A 24087-nucleotide genomic window follows, 5' to 3' on the forward strand; every position below is an offset into this window, starting at 1 on the left:
CTCATGGATTTCGTTCACCTGGTTGATAGTCACTTCAGCGGCTCTCGGCGCTTTCCTCTGCCTGGGCCTGTGGATGACCGTTAAGCTTATTCCGAGGCAACACTCCTTCTCCCTGTCTGACGTTTGCCTATTCCTAGTTGGTGGCCTGTTAAATCAGAGCCCACCATGTATGCTGGCGGAATGCAGGCTAATTCTTGCTTCATGGCCCTTCGGCATGTTTTTCTTAGGTAACTATATTCAAACAACGATCACTGCGATACAAAGCGTCCCAAGAATTTCAAAAGGAATCGGTACTATAGCAGAATTGAAGCTTCTGATCGAGAACGGTTTAGTACTGCCCTGCGCAACGAACCATTGGTTAGGAGTGAGGGACGTGGTCAGTTATGGAGGAGAAATGTCGCCCGATATAGAAGCGATCATGAAAATATTCCAGAACTGTTACCCAGACTGCATTCAAGGAAATCGAGCGATTGACCATTGTTTCCGCTTGGACAGCGAAGGCGCTCAGGCTGTTCTGTCCGTGTGTAGCGATGACATGGTCGCAGAAGCGTCGTGGTAGAATCTTGTCCCTGGAGAGCGCTTCTTAATGGAGCATCGGGGTATCGCCCTTTACGACACCAACCCGCATAGGTAAGCGTATGGTTTACACCTTCCTCGGGGTTGTATGTGCAAACATGTCGGATCGGACATGCAATCCCGCTAGTTTTATGCGGTGTCCGTTAGGCTGAGTCCGCGAAGGAAAGCAGTTAGTTAACTGCCAAACGTATCTTGGCGCCATTTTATAACATTTTGTTTATCCACCTTCATCGGACTTCACGACTGGTGCGAATCACAGCGACTTTTATAAAGCCCCACTTAAATCTTGGAAATAAATCGACTAAAAACATTATCAACAGCTTTGACCACGTCCGGCAACTTTGCTTCTTTTTGCGGCCACCGTATCCCCGCAAACTTCATAATCTCATCCGCCCACCTAACTTTCTGCCACCCCCTGCTACATTTGCCTTCTCTTGGAATCCACTCCGTTACTCTTAAGGACCAGCGGTTATCATTATATGCCCTGCCCAAGCCCATTTATTCCTCTTGATTTCGACTAGGATGTGATTAACCCGCGTTTGTTCCATCCCCCGCTAAAATGACACTACCTGCAGTGCAAAGAGATCCCTAGCGCTAGGGCGTACGACATTCTTCCCTTGTGCGCTTTTTTGGTAAGCCATGGTGTTATTTAACGTCCACGACTCTCTCGCAGGTACCTGCACCGCCGCACACTGCGGGCGGTTATTGAAGCCGCACTGGCCACTCGCCATCAGAAGCCGAAGGCTGTGGACCCCAGGGACCCCAGCGCTGCGCCGCAGCCTTTCCACGTGTACCTCTTCGTCTACGCGCTGGGCTGCGCGGCGTCGGCCGCGGCATTGCTGTGCGAGCTCCTGTGGTATCGGCTTCACTGCGAAGGTGGCGGATCTGAAAGGCTTTTTTTGCAGCGGTGCTCGCCGCCCGAGAATACAGACTCACCCTTAGAAACGATGCCACGGATCTTGTCCAATAAGTGACGAAGAAACTGACGACTCATCCTGCAACCCCCCCCCCCCCCCCAAAAAAAAAAAAATAAAGGGTCGCATAGTTTACGCCATCCAGCTTCTCACTTTCCTAACCTGGCACTGCAAGTCATCCCCGCCGTTACTGCAGCTCTATCTGGAAATCCTGGTATGACCAAGTTGATGTCTTCACGCATTGTCGAAAGGTACTTAAGACCCTGAAGAAAGCACCCGGTACTCTTTAATTTGCCTGCTCCATCAATGCTACTTTTCGCTATTGCTGGAAACTCGAACCCTATAGACCTTATGCGAAATGCACTGCCATCTAGCGGTCGCCGCGCGCGTTCCGCCATGTTGGAGGATAGCCGCCGGATTCACAGCACGTACTGGTACACGCTCGTCGTGCGCGCTCGAGTTTCACCGCCTTCAATATCCTCACATATTGATCATTGCCTTGCTGTACGCAGGAGGGTCGCAAAGAAGCCCAGGGAGAAAAGGCAAGAGGGCTTGATTTGAGCGCATTTCTATTTTTGGACTGCGATCCCCGACGTCCGCAGCACAAATGTTGCAGAACCGTTGCTACATGTCGAGACATCGCGCAACACATTTCGTTAACGCCATGTAGCAAATGAAATTAGAAATAAGCTTTGTAGGCACGAAGAAAATATCACACAAAAGCTGTTTTTCTGCTGCGATTTCCCGTGAAGTGCTGCGATTATCGGCCTCGCAAGAGAGTAATCGTGATCAGCTGTTCAGTGGTACGGGTCGCGCTTTGTGAGAACCGTCGCTCCTAGCGTTATCCGCTGCAGCGGTTACACGCGTTAGTTTTTAGTGCGAATATTTGTTTCGACGGAAACACTAGCAAGGGTCAAGTGCCCGTGGCACACAACGTTTGCGCTCTACAAGTAAGTCAATCGTTTCTGTTGACCAGGGAAAGGTGCCTATTTTGTGGAGCTACGGCTTGTATGCGTGCAGCGATTTCACTGAACCGGCCGGTTTCCACGAAACCGTGTGTTGTGTAAAAAAAAAAGAAAGGACCGTAAGGGCAGCCGCTCAACCGGTACTATAGTTCCAACTAGTAGCGGGAATGCATAACGCGTGTAGAATCCTCAAAAAATATCAGTGCACAACTGCTTGCTCGTCGTGGTAAAACCATATACACTGCTGCATTCACGGGCTACGTGTTTTTAGCGGCGCGATAGTCCAAGAATGGTAAGCACTTGTGTAGTGGGGTCGTGCGGCGACCCAGGGGTCTATGTGCCCGGTAATAATAATAAAATGTTTTCTCTCTCGGTCTAGGGCACTAGGGCAAACTAGGGGCTCTAGAGCACTAGGGCAAACAAACAAATGCTGTATGAACTTTTCAAGGAAAATGAAAAGCGTCACATGTTGAGAGGCCACTTTTTTCGACACTACCAACATGAGCGTGAAGTTTACTATCGTTTGCTTTCGGCGCCTACACAACACAGAAAACGCAACCACAACAACAGCAATTCAAGCAGCACGCCCGTCCGCAAAAAGTATCGAACCAAATAAAAACTGATTCAAACTAGACCGAAATGCGCACATTTATAGCCGTAAACGGAAATTACACTTGCTTAGTACATTTCTTCGTGTTCAGCGTCGGCAAACTGACGTAGGACTCCGTGAAAAACTTGTAGCTCCGTACTCGGTGGCTTTCGGAAAGTGGTTTGGACGCGTAGTAAGTGTCTGCGAAGTCACTTAGAAACTTGGGCAGCAGAAACACGTCGACTGACCATTCAGTCATGTTTACAGGCTCAAGTGACAGTAAATAAGATTTTCGAGCCAGCACAGCAGTAAGGGAGCTAACGCAGGGCACGCCTAAATCCAGACATCAGAGGCGGAACGAGCTTCTGTCATCCTCCAACATGGCGGATTTCCACTGGTTCTCCTTTTCTCCGATAGATGGCAGCAATTTTGCATAAGGTCTATTACTGAGTCCAGGCCTACAGATATCTGCTCAACATGCCAGCTGGTGGTGTTGCACTGATACAGATTTTCGTTAATCCCCCAGAGTATCTGCTTGTGTATGTGGCCCATACAGGAGTTATTCCCATGGCGCTACTGGATGTATAATGATGCCATCCTGACATTTTCCGACGTCCCACGCACTTCCTGATCGTGATTTGAAACTGCTTGTAACGCCGCCTTTAGCTTCATGTAACGGCAGCGAATACCATTCGGCTTTAGAGAAAACAGATCAAGTTCAGCGCTGCCTAGTCCCGTACTGAGTCCTCATACGGTGGGTCGGTGGTAGTGCATGGGATTACACGAATTGAGGTTGGTCATTAGTTATCTCGCAATTCAGGAAACTGTGATTCGTTAGTTAAGCTTACCAATAGGAGCCAGAGATTTGGTTGACAAACGCTCAGCTAGGAAAACTGGCAGGCACTCAGAACGTTAATTTTACATGCAGTGGGACCTAATACACTTTTTCATATTACCTAGGCACAAATCGTTGAATTAAAACACGCTTATCGAGTGCGCCCGACTATTTCTTATAGAACTATATGTTGTGAGCATTTCTCTTTAAACTTACCTCATTTCTATGGCAATCAAAGTATTGTGTATTATGGTGTCCACGTATCTATCCAATCCGTTTCTTCCCATCCCATCACCCCTTAAGTGAGACGGTCGGCACGTATTGTGGAGTTGCCTTGGGATTCCCGCTGTGCGAGCCCGGGTTCGCGCATTGCACTCGCCTTTGTATTGAGAGCCTAAGCATTGTTCTGACTAGGTTCTATGCTTTGCTGGAAAACAGTCTTAGCGCGTGTGCGGGAGACGTGGAATGTGCGTCGGCTATCAGTGCTTGGTAGTCGTTTCTCCTGCTGCCTGCAACAGGATTGCGCTGTTGGCGCAAAATGATTTGTAGAAGTTATAGCTGTTCAGGCTGATGCAATAGCTGTGATGAGTGTAAACTTGGCAGCGCCTGAAATGTCAAGATTTTATTAACTGATTTTGAAGTAGCATTTTGGTGACGTGAATTTGAATTTTTTTTTATTTGATACCTCGCAGGCCCCTGATATGGGGCTTTACATGAGACACAGGCATGGCAATTAAACGACAATGGTCTTGATGGCGTTTTTAAAATGGATGGCGTTGATGTGATGCACGGCGTTCTGTAGATCATTCCAGTCCCGGGATGACGTGACGAAAAAACATCGAGAATGAGCGGTAGTTCTTGCGGTGGGGGCGTAGACGGCCTTATGGTGTTTAATAGGGCTTGAGAGGCGATAAGCAGATGATGTTACCGATTCTCCAAAAGATGAATGATAAAACATATGAAAGAGACACAATCGAGAAATTTTTCGTCGCGTTTCAAGGCTGGGTAAGTTAGTTCTAGATTTTAAAGCAGACACACTAGTGTAGCACGAATAATCACAATAAATGAAGCGGATAGCCCGATTTTGTATTTTTTCTAAGGTTAAAGAGAGGCTAGTCTGGTGAGGATCCCATATTGCTAAAGCATATTCTAGTTTAGGACGGACAAAAGTTATGTATGCTAATGATTTGATGGAAGGGGCGGCAAATCGTAGATTACGCCGTATGAAACCAAGGGTACGATTAGCCTCGTTAGCGATGTTCATGATATGGTATGACCATGTTAGGTTTTGCGTTACAGTAATACCCAAGTACAACTTACATAAAGAAACGGACGACACTTCTGAACCGAAAAGAGTGTATTTAGAAGGAGTATGCACCTGCCGACGATGGAACGAAATCAAACATGTTTTGGAAATATTGAGAGACATTAACCAACGTTCGCACCAAGTTTGGATTCGGTTAAGATCTTGTTGAAGAATGCCAGCGTCAGTACTGTTAGTGATTGGGCGGTAAATTACACAATCGTCAGAAAATAAGCGGATGATAGAGGAAATACTGGAAGGAAGATCGTTAATATATATGAGGAAAAGCAAAGGACCTAGGACTGTACCTTGGGAAACACCTGAAATGACCGGCTACGTGGAGAAGAATTTTTGTTAGCATAGACAAATTGCTCTCTGTTAGTCAAAAAGTTACAAAGCCGTTCCAATACTAACGAATTAAGATTTAGACACGATATCTTCAGTAGCAGTCTTTTAGGCGGTACTTTATCGAAATCTTTTTTGAAATCAAGGAAGAGAGTGTCAGTAGGAACGTTTAGGTCACGGTTGGAGCTTAGGTCATTAATAAAAAGAGAGCCAATTGGGAGTCACATGAACGGCCTTTCAAAAAGCCATGCTGGTTAGTATGGAAAAAATTTACGGAAACAAGGAATTTGACTATGTGCGAATAAATAATATGTTCCAATAGTTTCGAACAGACGCTTGTGAGGGAAATGGGGCGGTAATTTTTGCATGAAACAGGTGAGCCCTTTTTGGAGACTGGAATGATCTTACCAACTTTCCAATCTTGTGGAAGGACACCTGTTGATATGGACTGCTGAAAGAGGCGGCACAATATTACACTTACAGTGTTTTTAGTATTTTTTAGGATTTTAGAATTTATGCCGTCAACACCAGATGAAGATGTAAGTTTCAATGATTCAATGAGTTTCATGATTCCATTAGCATCAAATGTAATCTGTGGCATAGATGGGAGGGTCGACAGCTGGGAAATCTGGTAAGTCACCATCAGGTTCCTTTGTAAAAACTGACGAGAAAAAGTTATTAAGAGCGTGGCTACATTCGAGTTCCGGAATAAAGTTGTTGTCGTCGTCATGTATTTTTAGAGGCTGTGCTTTATAACTCTTTGAACACTTGAATGTAGGAACACACTACGATCAAAGTTTCAGATGAACTAGGAGTGAATGTTTAACACTGCGGAAAGGTCAGGAACGGAGACACAAACGGGACGCAAACAGCGCTGTGTCCCGACCATGCGCATTTGTCCATGCCGTTAGCGTTGCTTCATGAAAAAGCAACTAGCCTGCACGTTTACCCTTGAAAGTGGAAACTGTAACGTACTACTTGAACACAAAAACAGTTTACGCAGTTGGCACTATTTCCCGGTTTGCATTTAATAACAAAAACAGGATTATGAATTTTAACTCTTTGGAACCTGCTAATAACTTCCCGCGGCCGTCAAAATTAGCGGGTAGAAGCGCAGCAGTCCTTTTATCAACCCGCGTTTGCAGTACGTACGAGGAGTCGCCAATCACAGGAAACTTGTTGGCGCGCCGTACCACCGCACTGTGCCGTCTTATGGCAAATAAAAGCTGAAATAGCAGAAGGAAATTATGCGGTTGTGGCTACTTCCGCCTAATACTTGCTGCTAATGCAGAAAAACCGCACTTACTTACGCTGCAAAGAGCAAGATAAAACTTTTTCATTCCCATCGAGTTTTGCAATAGATGGATTGTTGTCAGTGAGGATCCTCTAGAAACCGTTCCGTATAATACTATACCAGATATATTGTGTATGTCATGGGTCATGTTCAGGTGCCTTTGAAGATATCGCGGCCTTGAGAAGTACACTTCTATCCGCGCACTTAGTAGGCACCCGTGTTAAGTGAGAGGATTTATTTCACCTCAAACCTAGTATATAGTGTGGCAGCAAACAGCATCTTAAGTGTATTCTGCTCATTACATGCTGACTATTCATGTTTTCTCACTGTGGCACATTTCTTGTTTATCGCGCGGTATGTCATTGATCGATTGGGTGCTACATATAGCCAACGTATCATAGAAAAAGAATCAATGCCCCACCTTCATATGTGTCAGAAGGTTTCCCTTGTCGCAGTACGAAGAACCTGAGCTGTTTCAAGCACTCTCGCGCTCTTGATGCACAAAATGCGACGGCTTGTACTCTGCCCATGGACACGTCCATACGTTTCCTCTTGTCTGCTGCAGCAAGCCCGCATCGTTTAAATAATTACACCGTGACTTGTTAACTTGGTGGTAAGCGCTTGAGTTGTGTGTGTTGCCTCGTTTGTCGTGCGTTCTTTCCTCGCTCTTTTTTTTTACTCTTAACCGTTACACATCGCATATCACTGTTTTTCTTCTACGCTTTCTGTTATGCGGTTTCCAAGTAATAAATGAACGTTTCATCAAGTTAATTATTTCTTCTTTTTAAACGCGGAAAATCCTGTTACTACAGAGATTACAGGCAAAGGGCTCAGAATTTGCCACACTTACATATTAAATATCAGCTCAGCTTGACACGCGGGCGACAGAAGACACAAAGAGATCTGGCTACCTGAGAAACGTTTTGATAGCGCTCTCTGTTTGCTCTTCACTTCTCCTCGAGTTCAGTGTCACGCTGAACGTCGAAACTAGCCAGAATTGAGTAATACTTGCTGGGGAACTAGTCAGTGCATATTTTCTTAAAAGGATTTAGCGCCAAAACAGACAACACACAGTGTTGGGCTTGTCCCGTCTATCTTACTGTGTGCGGTCGGTTTTGGCGCCAAAATGTTTTTACGAAAATATCAACTATTTCTTTTTCCCCACCGAGAAAAAGCAAGCTATGAGCGCACCTTTTTTTTTCTGTAATGATATCTCTCGCTGTTTCAGTAAAAAATGTTCATGATCGGGACATGAATTGTGAAAGAGTGGACTGGATTCCAAGAGAAGGCATGCAGGCGTAGCTGAGGATAGCAGACAGTAAGGATTCGAATGACACTAGGAAGTTGGAGGGGTTAAGTTGGTTGCAGCGACTTAGGACAGGGTTTATTGGAGTTATATGAGAGAGGCCCTTTCCTGCAGTGGGCCTAGTCAAGACACTGCTGCTGCTGCTGTTGTTGATTATGATGATGATGATAATGATAAAGGGAAAGACCTACGAGGACTCAGCAGACGGGACGCCAGGTTGAGCGCTTGGGGAAAACTGTGCCACGGGGGTGCGAGTGCGTGACGTGGGACAACGGGAGTTGTCGCTCAGCGAGTGTTCTACGAAGGCCTGACACGTCGACCGTGGAAAATCCCCGGCCCCGCATAGCCACGTACGGGGCTCCGCATCCATAGCCATCGCAAAAATCCGTGCACTGCGATAAGAGCGAATAGAAATGTCCGCAAGCCACAGTGTAGCAAGCGTTGCGGACTTGCTCGCTGTTAACGAAACCACTCAAGTTTCCGAAGGATGTAGCGAGGCCTATCTTGCTCTACTGTACCGAAGCTTGGCAGATTTGAGTACTTTATAGAGCTCTCGTTTAAGGTTATGAAGACATCTGGTGATCAGATATTGTTGCAGAGCAGAGGAGTGTGAAGCGGGAAGTGGCCCGGGACGGAGTACTCTCGCTAGACCTGCAACAATTAATTATATATAATCATGTAATCATGCCTCCCCCCCCCCCAATTACTACATCTTTGTGGGTGCGCTGTTGTTCATCCTCATCTGAGCCGGGCAGCATCGACGCTTTCAATGTCGTCCGAGGCTCCTGGATCCCGCCGCTAAGCACTGGCCCAGCCCGATCCGACCTGTCGCTCTAGCTCACCCCGTCCGGAGTACTGACGGAGTAACGACACGAAGACGCGGCCCCAATGTCTTCGATGGCCCTCGCGTTGAACAATCACTGCAGCTAGGACGTCAGGACGACACGAAACAAGACGGCATCCCCCGCCCATGCCGTCCGGCGCATTTTTAGCCTATGGCGTGTGGTTCTTGACAAGTGATGGTCATCAATCTGCCAGGACCATAATTCATCAGGCCAGTTCATTAATCGCCGTAGGAAGTCTGTACTCTGCTGCATGCCTTTCCTGCCGAAATCCGCCCTCACCTCGTATCTCAGTACTTCAGCCATTGTTCGGGACTTTCGCTCGATGGCGCCGGGTAATGTTATGAACCAGAAAACGACGGAAGGTTGCAGTCGCGCTAAACCCAGCACTCGCAAACTGAATCACATAAATTCAACCGGTGGTAGCACCTGCTATCCCATCCCAGGGAAGTGGTGAATGTTAATGAATTTTAAGTAGAGAAAGGCCGATTCTGCAAATATGGGCATTACGGCGGCGACTGCCATCAGGAAGTTAGCGCGCATACCAGAAAGGGTGAGGCGGCTACGTATCATGCCGAGGTAGAATTACTAGCTGCGTAAAATCCGGTTGCATCACGCTGCAGTGCGCGGCGACTGCTTTCCCAACGTGAGCGGGCAAGAGGTAAGCAGTGTTAAGTGTCTCTGCAGACTACCACTGATTACCTATGACCGTCAGGACTAGTCCATGTGAACACAGGAAGCATTTGATAAGTGAGATTCTGCAGCGCGAAGGAAGAGTGGTCCATGAGTTTGAACATCTTGGCGAATCAGCTGATACCAATATTTAGACTCCTATCGAAGACAAATGAAAGTATTTCCAATGAGAAGCGCAGTGTCTGCTACTGGCGGCCGACAGATGGTACTATTGTCGGATACAACTCAAGAACAAGGCAGTTTTTCCAGTTAAAGAACCGCTTTCTAGCCAATAGCGTCGGCCGATTGTCATGAGCCTTCTAGCGTGAATGCAAGGAGGGGACTATCCCCGACCATGGAAGCGGGGGGACTATTCCCTTTTATCTGCCACTTCTTACCACTTATTATCAGTTAAGAGGTCCACTGCTCAATAAGCTTCATTCCGAGACAGCGACTGAAGCACGTGGGCACTTCTGCTATCCGTGATTAGAGTGATCAAGGGTGGTCGTGCGTTAGGAGAAGAAGGAAACGGGAGCAAGAAAGGCAAGGGATTAATAACAAGTTAAGACAGAAGTGATCATTCACAATGCATTGGGTTACGTATTGCTTGAAGCGAGCGCGCAACCGGATTCATTCGAGGTCAACTACAGCGAAAACAGATGTGACGAAATCGCCCTAAAGAATCACCCTAGCGAGAGCGTGCCACGTCCGGGGGTGTAGCTCGGATGGTAGAGCGCTCGCTTAGCATGCGAAAGGTGCGGGGATCGATACTCAGCACCTCCACGACCATTTTTTTTCGTTGTGCCAGCTTCGTTTCGGGGCGGTGTTAAGAAAGGTGTATATTAAGAGTGTGGGGTTCGAAGCCCCAAAGGTAGTGGGTGGGCTATCGAGAGGCCGCAGTGAAGGGCTCCCGATTAATTTCTGTAACTTAGGGTTCTTTAACATTCACTTACCTGACACAACACACAGGCGTTTTCTCATTTCACCTTCATCAAAACTCAGCTTGGACAATTTAGCTTTGTACTCATCGGTCAAATTCAACAGCCACTGAGCTACCACGGTGGCAGAAGAATGTCATGCTGAAGGGTAGATATTAAAGGTATCAAGGAATATCTAATCGGAATTTCAGATGTCGCCATTTCAACCGTTTTTACCAAACATAAGTCTTTTTATATCTTTTGAACGATGAACGGTCTCATCAGTTCCTGTATTTAAGACCATGTACAGCGCCCGTCAAAAGTATACAGCCCAAGGAGTTTGCTTCGAAGCTGTTTAGCGGGACACCCTAGCACATCTAGCAGTCCAAAGCTTGGGAGGATTGAGAACATGAAGCAATTCCTCTTTCGGGATAATGCGGTCGCTGAGGATGCATAACGAGACATGCTGCAGGTCTCACAAGCAAACCCGTTGGGCCGTATACTTTTGACGGGAGGAGGTACCAAGGACATAGCTGGTGGGTTAAGCTCTAAGGACAGTCAGGGGCCGCTATGGCCGACCGTTTCTGCTCCCTGTGTTTTCGTAGCATCGCAAACCCGAATAACGTCTACAGAAGCGCCACACAGCAAAGACAGTAAACTGGTGCCTCGCCGACCCACTTTATACACTTTTATAGCGCGTTTACTGTTGATCATGAGAGGCTGTACACGCGGACACAACCAGTGGTCAAATAAAACTGACCATCTACAGGCTCAGTCATGCGTCCTGTTTAAGTCTGCCTCTGCCACTTTAATGAACAACCAGCTGCAGTCGGCCGTGTGCCCGCATAGCGGTGGGCCACTTTTGAGCCTATTCATGCGCCCGGCGGAGATACAATCATGAGCTAAATACCCCACAAGAGGCCTCTTCGGTTTCTGTATATCGCTGCCAGAGCGACGCCAGTGAAACACTCCGCTCTCTGGTCTACCTCGTAATGGTTTGTAGGCCGGTGGACCACTCACACGACCGCTTGGAGTCAAAGGAGTTACAGATGGAGGCTAGATGTCAAATTCTTTCTGCTCCTGTCACTCAGGTGTGTAGTGACATGTATGCCAGAGCCAGTGCAGGGGCGTGGAACCGGCGATACCGAAATGGCGTTGCCGCTCACGCATTTACTGCTTTTCACGCAGGTATTCATCGCTGGTTATTCAAGTCACTGCTTTCATGCCGAGGAATTGTCTGCTGTGCATGATTCGTCTACGCTGGATACTGGTTCCTTCACCAAGCTTTCACCTGTGCTAACCACGGTCGACTTCAACGATTGTGTGTGCCTCGCAGCCGATTTTGGACATTGTGCGGTGCCAGTCAACCCACCATGGTTTTACAGCCCGTGCCACTACACTCTACAAAAGGCGGGAATCGTCACTTCATCGTTGGGACGTGGAACCGGCGATACCGAAATGGCGTTGCCGCTCACGCATTTACTGCTTTTCACGCAGGTTAGTGACACATATTTCAATATATGTTTAGTGTATGCTTTGTCGGTTCCACCCCCTGTATTGTATGCATGCGTTTCTTCTCATTCTGTAGCACACAGACCCATGTTACGCAGAAGGTGTCGTTTTTTCTTTATTTCGAAGAGCTGCGTTTTACCTTTTGCTTCTGGTTTTGTGCGGCGACATAGAAGTTAACCCAGGACCTAGCGATGCAATCCTGCAGCAGCTTTTGCAAGGCCAGACAGAAATTAAGGAAAAACTTGCAACTATCGAGAGTTATCAGGATGAAAACAAAACAGCTATGTCGGATCTGAATGCCCGTATGGCCAATTTAGAAGCAAAGATTGCAGGTCTTGAGGAAATGAGGGCCGCTGTCGAGGACTGTAGGGCGAGTAGTGAAAGACAGCGTTCCGAGTGGCAGACTCTGATGAAGAAAGTGGATGATCTTGAAAATCGATCTCGATGGTGCAATCTGCTCTTTTATGGAATTAAGGACGAGGATGAACGCGAGTCACAACCAATTTCTGAAAAACTTGTCCTAGATTTGTGTAGATCTACTCTGGGAATTGACCCCAGAATCGAAAGAGCCCATCGCCTCGGACGGTTCCGTTCAGAAGGAACTCGCCCAATAATTGTTAATTTTAGTTCATACAAAGAGAAAGAGGCTGTTCTGTCAAATGCGAAGAAATTGAAAGGAAGTTCTACTAGCATTTCAGAGGACTTCTCTGAACCAGTACGAAACAAGAGGAAAATGCTATGGGACTACGCCAAACCTCGCAAGGGACCCAATGGCAAAGCACATCTGAAATACGATGTCCTTTACTTGAATAATGTCAAGTACATTTACGACGAATCTCAGGGGCAGGTAGTTCGAGCCTCTTGACAAGTTAAGCCGGATCACTCTGTTTTGTCGATTCTAGTACTAAACTGCAGAAGTATTAAGAATAAAGTGGACAAGCTACATGGTCTAATTGACATGGCGAGACCTTCCGTTGTGATCGGATGTGAATCATGGCTGGACGGGGATGTTAGCGATAGCGAAGTTTTTCCCAGTAACTATATCAGCTATCGAAAAGATCGAGACAGGCACGGTGGAGGCGTATTTATACTGGTGGACGTCTTAGTTAGTTCTCGTAAGATGGAAATTGATGTTGGGACATGTGAGGCAGTATGGGCTCAAATTAGACTTTTAAATGGTAAATTACTATCAGTTTGCTCGTTTTACAGGCCACCTGGAAATCAGCTTGAACCCATCAGCGACCTAACTGATATGATTGAAACTGTTAAAACTGACTGTTTAGTTGTTGGAGGTGACTTTAACATTCCTGAATTAGACTGGAGCTCAGGATGTCTTCCGTCTAGAGCCAATTCCGCAGTAGGCAAAGAATTGTTAAATCTGTGCAATTCATTCAGCTTATCCCAATTAGTGCTGCAGCCAACCCGTGGCAACAATGTTTTGGATTTATTATTCACTAACCAACCATCGGCAGCTTGTTCTACCCTTGTAGTGCCCGGTATCAGTGATCACAGTTGTGTTTTAGCGGAAATGAACTTTCAGTATGTTAAACTTAAAGACTGTGGCAATCGGCGCATTTACAGTTACCGAAAGGCAAATTTCCCCGAGATAGCCTGGGCACTTGAATCCTATGTCGATGTGTACGAAACATTGTCTGATTCAGTCAGCGTTGATGAGCTGTGGCGCACACTGACAGCCAAACTTTTTGATTTGCGTGAGCAGCATGTGCCGTCATGGGTGATGACGAAACGTCGCAGCAAAAGCAAGCCATGGTTCACAAAAGCGCTGCGCAGAGTCGTTGAAAAGAGGCAACAACTATATGCGCGCTTCAAAAGAAATCCGTCGGAAGATAACATGGATCAGTTAAAAAAGATTACAAAGGATATGAATGCTTCGGTCAAAGAGGCTAAATTTACCTACTTTCAGTCTTTCGACATGCGTATCCAGGATCGCCCTAAAGAATTTTGGCAGTACATAAAAAAAAACAGAAAGGATGAATTTTCTATCCCGCCACTCGATCACAACGGAAGTATCGTTCATGATAATCTGGAGAAAGCCAAGTGCTTTAACACGTTTTTCAGCTCAGTTTTTTCTGCTGAGGACAGCAATAGCCCTGCCGATTTTCGCCTTGCCTTGAACTGTACGGAACCCATGGAGAACATTGAATTTGATCAGCGAGGAATTGTGTCGCTCTTAGAACGCTTAAAAGATAACAGTGCCACCGGTCCGGACGGCTTACCCACGATCCTGCTCTCTTCTTGCGCTTTTGCGTTGTCAAGGTACCTTCAAATTCTTTTCACAAAGTCATTACAGGAAGGCTCCTTGCCTGATGAATGGAGGCTTGCTAATGTTGTACCTATACATAAATCGGGACCTAGGAATGTTGTTTCAAATTATCGACCAGTGTCCTTGACCAGTGTATTATGCAAAGTTTTAGAGCATGTGCTTTATACTAGTATTATGAATCATCTTAGTATACATTCATTATTAAATACTAATCAACATGGCTTTCGCAGTGGTTACTCGTGTGTCACCCAGCTTACCGAATTTGTACACGACCTGTCAAGTGCTTTAGATAAGGGATATTCTGTTGACTGTATTTTTCTAGATTTTAAGAAGGCCTTTGACGTTGTATCACATTCCTTATTAATACAAAAATTATACTGGTAAAACATAAATGAGAACGTTATTAGGTGGATAAAGGAATATTTGAGCGTTAGGCGTCAATGTGTTGTTGTCAACGGGAAACAATCGCATGAGGTGGCTGTAACATCAGGGGTGCCTCAGGGACCCGTCTTGGGCCCATTGCTGTCCATAATTTGCATGAATGACATCTTTTCAGGTATTTCTTCATACATGCGTCTTTTTGCGGACGATTGTGTATTGTATAGAATTATTAACGATCAAAGTGACTGCGATGCATTACAACAGGATTTGTGTAAAGTGGCCCAGTGGTGTGAGAACTGGAGAATGCATATTAACTTACAAAAATCTGTACATATGTGTTTCACTAAAAAGAAGGTTCCCCATATTTTCACTTATAACATAAATAATAGCAGACTGCTTTCAGTGTTGGAATTTAAATATCTTGGTGTATATTTAACAAGTTCAATGTCTTGGCATCGTCACGTGCATTTCGTTACTGCCAAAGCCTGTCGTGTTTTAGGTTTCCTGCGACGTAACGCTAAACTTTTCCCTTTAAAGACTAAAGAACTGCTGTATAATACAAACGTTAGAAGCATACTTGAGTACGCTTGCACAGTCTGGGATCCGAAAACCTTGCTTGACGTTCAAAAGCTAGAAAGAGTTCAGAATTTGGCCGTTCGTTTTGTTTTCAATAACTATGGGCGATATTTTAGTGTAACGAGCGCGAAAAAATCTTTGGGTTGGTTCATTCTAGAACTGGAATAGACAGAACCAAATATATAGCCAACCCTGAGTACGTGTCTTTACGTAGAGATCATTCACTTAAAGTTAAAGAATACAGGTGCCGGACTGACCTTTTTAAAATGTATTTTTTCCCCAAAACGGTTTCGGAATGGAACAAGCTGCCTGAGGAAGTAGTGTCCATATTATCAAATGATTCATTTTCTTCCATGCTGTGACATTTTTTTGTGTATAATAATTCCGTGTTCTTTCTATCTCATTGTTATCTTTTTTTTGTAACCACCTGCACGCGGTGGCATTTGTGTACTTTTTCTTCTACCCCCCCCCCCCCCCCACTGTAATGCCAGCCAATGGCGCTGTGGGTATGATGATAAATAAATAAATAAATAAATAAATAAATAAATAAATAAATAAATAAATAAATAAATGACGCATACAACACCCTTCCTTCGGAGCCGCACCGGCCGGCCAAGCCAGGTGGCTCGCGGCCAACTTTTCAGAAACGGTGTCGACGAAGAAAGGGCGTGGCCACTCTCTCCCGTTCGATCTCATTTTCCGGTTTAAATGTCGTTCGACTTCACTGTGGCTCCTGTCCGGGGGTGTAGCTGACATGGTAGAGCGCTCGCTTAGCATGCGAGAGGTACTGGGATCGATACCCAGCACCTCCATTGTGACGACACTGTTTTTCTTCTTTTTTGCATGGCTACTGTGTTCAGTCTTCAGAAAGGACTTCGGTGTCGGCTGCTTTTATCCTTACTGCTGATTCTGAAGGACGTCAAGAACAGCGTGAGGACAGGGTGTTTCTTCGCAGTTAACATGGCGTCTCTATGAGTTTTATTCAAAGCGACTGTGAATGACTGTAAGTCTCTAGATTTTTAAAGCCAACAAACTTTCTTCACCATTTTCTATAATTTAACTACCTCGATAAACTGCAGAAGTACAAAGCAGGCGTCCTCAAATTGTAACCACGATATGCACTGAGAGGAAAATTTTGTGTCGATTGGTTCATCTATCGCATTCTCCCCAATACTTTCCGCTGTATATAGATGATGACATTAGGCCTGACCATGGCACGCAGACATCCCATACCGGTCTGTTGTACTTCTAAGGGGGTACACGTGAAATGGCTTTGTGTTGTTTACCCGTACGCTTGTCAGTGTGCAGGCGAACAGCGTCTTGCTCTTGTCTTCGTAAATACTGTCTACAGACACCGTTATTCTGCTCGCCTGTTAGTGCCACCGCGATGGCTTAGTGGTTATGGCGCTCGGCTGCTGATCCGAAAGACGCGGGTTTCAACCCGAGCATGGCGGTCGAATTTCGATGGAGGCAAAATTCTAGAGGCCCGTGTACTGTGCGATGTCAATGCACGTTAAAGAACCCCAGATGGTCGAAATTTCCGGAGCCCTTCGCTACGGTGTCCCCCACAGCCTGAGTCACTTTGGGACGTTAAACCCCCATAAACCAAACTAAACCAATCTCCTCGCTGTTAGAGTTCCTTTACTGCTTTAAATGTTGCCCGAGTTCGAACTTCGCAGTGTTCCTCGGTCGGCCGTCCGGGGGCGTAGCTCAGATGGAAGAGCGCTCGATTAGCATGTGAGAGGTACTGGGATCGATACCCAGCACCTCCATGATTGTTTCATTTTTTACAGTAGCATTCTTTCATTTTAAACATGAATCACCAGTTAAATAAAAACTTGTACAGACTTTGCGACAGAATTGATTGGGGCTTCAGGCATTCCTCGTTTGCAGTGCAGCTGCTGCTGGCGCCGTGGCATCCGTTGTGACAAGTGCAGGACGATTCTTTTAACGCATTCTTCCTTATACGAATTGCTGGCGTCACTTGAATGCTGCGCGTTAGCTCAGGGGCGTGCAGGGGTTAACCATCCCCTCTGCTCTCAGCGTTTTTGTTGTTGCGCAAGGCAAATAGGATCAAGAGTCAATCACAACACGCCGCTAGATATGAAATGGCGTCCCGTTATCCCTGTGCCATAATTATGTCGTGTTTCTTCTCGACATTGATAGTTTGTACAGACGTATACGATTCATGGTGAACTATACATGTTCAATCCTGCGTCGTCTTTCCGACTGTTCCGCTAACACATATGGACAAGCAATTGCATCCAGTCAAGCCAGGGCGCCATCTTTCTGCTGCATGCGTCGGTTCGACCACGTGGGACTGTGACCTGTTTCAACTGGGCAAACAACAAACAACGCAGAAGAAGGGCTTCCACTGCAGTTCGTTGCCGCATAGATGCCTGTGGAACGCTACACTGTCCACCGAGCTTTTCAGTGGGAATAACCATGATTAGCAAAGCAGATCACGTCAACTTCGCTCAACCTCTGCCTCTCATTAACCAGCCAATACTCTGGGCATAGAGGAATCGGCCCCCATCCCTCAAGGTAGGCTTTCCGGTGTTGCGCTGCCGGAAGTTTTGAGGAATTGTATCAACAGAGGAAGGTCCTCGCGACATTTCCCCCATGATCTCAATCACCGCTTTAAATTTAGCTTGTATTCACACCGTATCCTGTAAGGGGGTGTAGCTCAGATGGTAGAGCGTTCGCTTAGAATGCGGAAGGTACTGGGGTCGATACCAAGCACCTCCATGAAGGCCACTTTTTTTGCCTCTTTTAAAGCGCCGCAACGTCAAAAAGGAAACAATATTTGAGACTAGGTGATTTATAAAGCGCAAGAACAACGCAATGGGCTATGAGATATATCGCAGTGCAGAGGTCCTGATTAGTCTTTGCCGCCTGGAGTTGTTTCAAATGAATCAGAATCTCAGTCCACTGAAGTTTTTGCCTTTTGTTTCCATCGCAGGCTGGCCTCCGCGACGGCAATCGATTCCACGACCTTGAACTGTGCAGCCAAACAATGCGAACACCTATCCATCCCGGAGCTTTATCTTTAAACAAAGTATGCAAATTTAAAACAGGTTCTGTTTTTCCACTTCTGACACGTTCCCTGGTGATCTCTAAAATACTATATGCTCTGTGTGCTTGTTCACCCCTTTCTGCATACACGAGGCGACGGGTAAATAATGACGGAGTCGCAGTGCTTTAAATCGAGAGCGTTAACGCCCCTGTTCTGCAGAAAAATCTAGCGTTGTCGTCGTTTTGAGCGAAATATCCCGGGATAAGCAACCTAGGTGGGCTCCCTAAGTCACGTGACCTTGTGATGTCATCACAATCTGCCTACCGGATTGTGAGCAAACTGACCAGCGTGGCACGTGGATGATGAATTAATTATTGATCGCGATAGGTTGCTCGGAATGAGCAACCTGGTGTTGCGTGGCAAGACACTGCTGGCCTGTGGACCCGCGAGCTCCGGAAACTGTTTGTGCCACGAGCGTTCCGACCTATACTCGGCGTCACAGGGTGCAGGCCTCGTCGCGGACGCGGGGCTCATGTTCGGCGTTCGAAAACGCGACCGTCGATGCCCAAGGACGCTTCCTTCCGAGGACGCTCGGCGTGGCGGCGTGGACGCGGCGTTCGAGAGCGCGACCTTCAGCGCCCAGGGAAGCTTTTTTCAGAGAACGCGCATCTTGGTCACGTGGGCACGGCGTTCGAGGGAGCGGAGGCAGTCAACGAAGGGAGTCTCCCTCCATCAGCGGAAGAGAGCAGCTGCTCGGGGAGCAAGTCTGTACCTTCCAAGGGCGTGGAACCCTCTTTTCTTTTGGGTCAAAGTCTCTTAATAAAGAACCATTTCCTAACCTTTACCGAGTCCACAGCCCGTACCTCGCAACACTGCATGGGTCGAAGCATCGTCATCTCTGGGAAACTTAAAAAAAAAAGGTGAACTTCTACTAATGATCGATTCAGATATGATTGCGTGCCTTGAAATAGCGATATGCTTTCACTGTTTCTGTTATGTATTGCATGTACTTTTCATTTAATCGTACGTATATACTTTACGTAATTTGCTTACCGTTTGTCGCTACAGTGTTTTGCTACCGCTTACGACGATACTTACTTCTGCACTGTCAATTAGAAGGTGGCTGCAAGTGGATGATGTTCCGTATTTTTCACGCGAGAGCCTTAATACCCCTATGTCGAAAAAAACGTCCGGCGTTGGCGAGCGTTTGAAGCCTTTCAACCGGAGCGGCTGGAATACGCAGATGGAATGTGGCGCCTTGGGAAAGAGACTAAAACGCCACTAAAACCACTGACACCCTCCGGGTTCACTAGAAGATCTAACACATGACATTATGCAAGGGCTCCATGATAGTGGACCACACGAAGCTTCCACCGGGCATTTACAGCGCTTAGGGCTATAAGATGATTTGATAAAGGTGCATATCTCCACACTTCCTACAGCTCGACAATATGAAGGCCACTATGACTCTGCTACAAGGCGCGTGTGTAACAGAGAAATGCAGAATCTTAGCGAAGCATTTGACCGGTACAGCGTAACCTCGTTGCTTCGAAGTTCCGGTTATTTCGGGTTATTCGGATTGGCGCTTTGGTTCCGTTGACGTCACGTGTACGAAGGGCAGCCCGATCAGAATTTCCAAAGTTCTAACTCGAAATTAATCGAAAAAATTTTCGCATTCCTTTCGAGTTCCAGTTACCCAATTCAACTACTTAGCACTTTGAGTTAAAAATGAGTCAGCGCTGACGAAAGTAAAATTCCGCTTCAAAAACAAATATTAAAATGCGGTAGGGCCGGTTTCTCTTTGAAGGACGCCCGACGCCTGATGCCGCGCATACCAGGTGGCGGCTGACCAAGTATTGTGGAACGTGGTCGACGCAGTAAGGAAGTCAGGCCTCTTGCCCGTTCGATCCCAATTACAGAATGATGTTTTCATCCGCTTACGCTACTCGTCCGGAGATGGTAGAGCGCTCGCTGATCATGCGAGAGGTACTGGGATTGATACCCAGCACCTCCACGGTGACGTTGTTTCTTTTTTTACTGTCGTCAGCGGAGCTATTACTCCGCTTTGTTGTCCTTGCAGTCGGGCTCTGCCGCCAGTAACACGCTTATCTTTTTTTTGTATGGAAAGCTACATTGGCCATGAACTTGCGGTTTCGCTGTGACGGTGCTCCGAGGAGGCACAGAGACCGACCTGAGCTGTTGCCTAGCAACCACCGGAGCTGGCGCTCGGTGCGCCATCTGGCATGACGTCACTCTGCGTGCCTCGCCGCGGAGCCGCCGCCGTTTGGTATGACGTCACATCGCTTGCCTGAAACCGTAATCTAAGAAGGAGGGTCGTTAGACATAACAAGGAAATTGAAAATTATGCGATCAAATTATGCGTACAAAACTGATGCAAGAGATGTGACGAGATGGAAGGGGGCATGGGCCTTTCCAAAACTTGAGGTCTGCTGAGACACCTATTAGATCTGACCAATTCAAAAACCCAATCGGCCATTAGATTATCAAAAGCCAGGTGCACATTTGAGGGAACAGATGAGGAATCCATGGACAAACTAATCAACATGTACATTGGCGATGCCCATAGTACCACCCTCCCAGAATACGACGGAGCTCCCAACGAGGAGCTCGACGCACCCATCATGGAGGCAAAGGTCACGGCAGAAATAATGGGACTAAACACGAAATTGGCCCCGGGCCCTGACGGGATAACTAACAAAATTTTAAGAAACCTGGACAACGACTCCATCAGCGCTCTGACAAAGTACATGCAAGAAATTTGGACTAAAGGCCACCTGCCTCGACAGTGGCAGTCGGCAAATGTAATTCTTATCCCAAAGCCGGGTAAACCCAGGAAACTAGAAAAATTAAGACCTATTAAGACCTAGAAACTAGAAAAATGAAGACCTATTAAGACCTATTAATTAAGACCTTCAGTGGGCAAGGGAGCAGCCATTCCGCCAGCATGGCTAACACGCATCTGTTCTTCGCACCCCAGGCGTTCCTCCCCCTGGCGACGTGTTGCCTGCTTGCTTCGCAGCCAGTCACACTTCATGAAGCTGGCTGTCTACCCGATGCCGATGCGACCGATCGCTGTTGCCACGCATGCGCCTACATCGCGGAACAATCTCCTGTCATTGTACCAGATATCAGGCTCTTCGCTGCCACAGAGCCACCGCAGCAGCCTGAGCACTTAAAGGCCCTGCAGCCCGTCACCATCTTCAGTGGGCAAGGGAGCAGCCATTGCGCCAGCATGGCTAACACGCATCTGTTATTCGCACCCCAGGTGTGTAACCGGCACTCTCTTTTCGCTAAGAAAAACGATAACAGATTCCTTATTTCGCTCCCTTGCCCAAGGGTGATTTGTGCTGTTGCCCGCGATTGCTTTGACTCTGCATATCTGTTGAAATGCTGCGGCTACGTTGAGTCCAACCCTGGTCCCAACACACGTACCGCCTCTACCTCTACTGATCCGGAACGCGATTCTCAGCAAATGAATGAGATAATTAAACTACTTAAAGACATTGACAAAAATACGTCTGAACTCACGACTGGCCAAACTAAACTAAGTGCAGACCTTAACACAATCAAATCAAGCCAGGTAGTACTCGAAACTAAGTTGCTTGATGTGTTCAACCGTTTGGAACTCATTGAAAGCAGATGCAAAACTCTGGAAACCCTAGAACTCCACGTCGCTGCAACTCAAGATACTGTCGAATAGCTGACTTCGCGACAGTATGAATTACAGGCTCGTATAGATGATCTTGAAGACAGTTCACGACGGAAAAATTTAATCGTACGCGGTATACCCGACGCACGTGAAACCTGGGAACAGACTGAACAAAAAGTTATCACTGCATTTTAAACTTCCTTAGGCATTGATTTTGATCAACCGGTCATCGAGCGCGCCCACAGGATAGGTACGTTTCACATGAAAAATGTCGGCCTGTAGTTATCCGGTTCGGCTCATTTAAAGACCGTGGCAGAATACTAGCATGTCGAGCTAAACTTAAAACTAACAACATTTATGTATCAGAGGATTTTTCGCCAGCAACCCGTAACGCGCGCCAGCAACTTACTAATTTCGCTAAAAGCCTTCATCAGTCTCCAAAGTTCCAGCTTCGTCACAACAAACTCTACGTTAACAATAAGTGCTACATGTACGCCAGCGTGACAAACAACGTCGAACTGATAAAGGAATTTCCCACCGAAGTACCCGAAGAGGACACACCGCGGTCGCCACCATCAAATGTCACAGCTCAGCTTTTAGCCCAGTCAGCCGACCAGAACCTTCTGGGAAATAAATTGAAATTGAAATTGAAATTGAAATGCCCAAAACACCGAAAACGCCCTGTAGCATCACGAGAGGGGACGTGGGCAGTCGTCGCCTTCACCACGCACATCTGTTCTTTTCGCTAACGTAAGAAGTATCGTAAACAAACGTGATGCATTTCATTCCGTAGCTGACACGTGTAACGCATGGTATTATTGCACTTACTGAAACATGGCTTCATTCTAACGTTCGTAACACCGAAATTTTCCACAACTCATCCCGATACACTTTTTATCGCTGCCACCGCACGTCACGTCATGATGGTGGCGTACTGCTTGCCATTTGTAAAACACTCCGGTCTTATGCTATTAACATCACAACAGATCTAGAAATTGTTTGGGCATGCGTGGAACTTGGGCACTCAAAAATTGTTTTCGGGGTATGCTACCGTCCTCCCAGTCACTCTTCTAACTTCCTCGATGATCTGCACGATGCCATAAATGCTGTTTGCACACGACACCCCCTGGAGCCTGTTTTCTTACTTGGCGACTTCAATCTTCCTAACATATCTTGGTCTTTTGATACCCTAGTTCAGAACCCTTCTTCTAACTTAAGCACCGATTTCTTAAACCTTTGTTCCACTTTTTCCTTTTCCCAACTAGTCTCTCAACCGACAAGAATTACTAATACCACTGCAAACACGCTGGACTTAATACTGACTACCCATCCCGATATGGCCTCAAAAATCACTTACTTACCTGGTCTCAGCGACCATCTATCGCTCTCATTTGACATTTGCATCGTTACTACCCCAGCTGAGAAGATTTCTAAACACATCCGCGACTATAAAAAAGCTGATTTTCAGGCCATTAACAGGGAACTCGCCGACTTTCTCGATTATTATTGCAACGGGCTTGATGACCGCTTGGTCGATACTAACTGGAATCTATTTGTTACCAAGGTTAAAGAACTAACAGATACATACATACCATTACGGACAATCTGTTCCCACTCGAGAGCCCCGTGGTACAACTCCTATCTTAAACGATTATCCAACCGAAAAAAAAACGTTTTTACCGAGTTGCGAAAAGGTCTGGTAGTAACGCAAAATGGGAGGCGTACCGCGAAGCTAACGACGTTTACGTAACTGCACTTAAAAGCACAAAAAATAATTTTCTTCACAACACACTTTCTAGCATTCTTTCCACTGATCCTAAAAAGTTCTGGCGCATTGTCAGCCCCCGCCACAGCGATACCATTAACTTATTAGACAAGAATGGTATTGCCATGCCAGATGCAGAATGCCCAGTGGTATTGAACTCCCCATTCTGTAATAACTTTGTTCATTGTACTAACACTATTTTTCCACAAGCGCAGACTTACAAGTACATAACTATGAATCCCATTTGCATCGAAGCTTGTGGTATTCAGAAGATTATTGAATCCCTTAAACCATGCTCCAGTCCAGGTACTGACTTAATCAATGC

General features: G+C 46.5%; 1 pseudogene; it reads left to right on the forward strand.

The window, feature by feature from the left end:
- The first annotated feature begins 586 nt into the window (after nt 1-586).
- LOC149357043 (sodium- and chloride-dependent glycine transporter 1-like) overlaps nt 587-24087 on the forward strand; it is a 57824-nt pseudogene continuing 34323 nt past the window's right edge.

Source organism: Amblyomma mixtum, chromosome 3 (assembly GCF_055824585.1).
Source record: "Amblyomma mixtum isolate Tamu chromosome 3, ASM5582458v1, whole genome shotgun sequence".
Taxonomy (NCBI): domain Eukaryota; kingdom Metazoa; phylum Arthropoda; class Arachnida; order Ixodida; family Ixodidae; genus Amblyomma; species Amblyomma mixtum.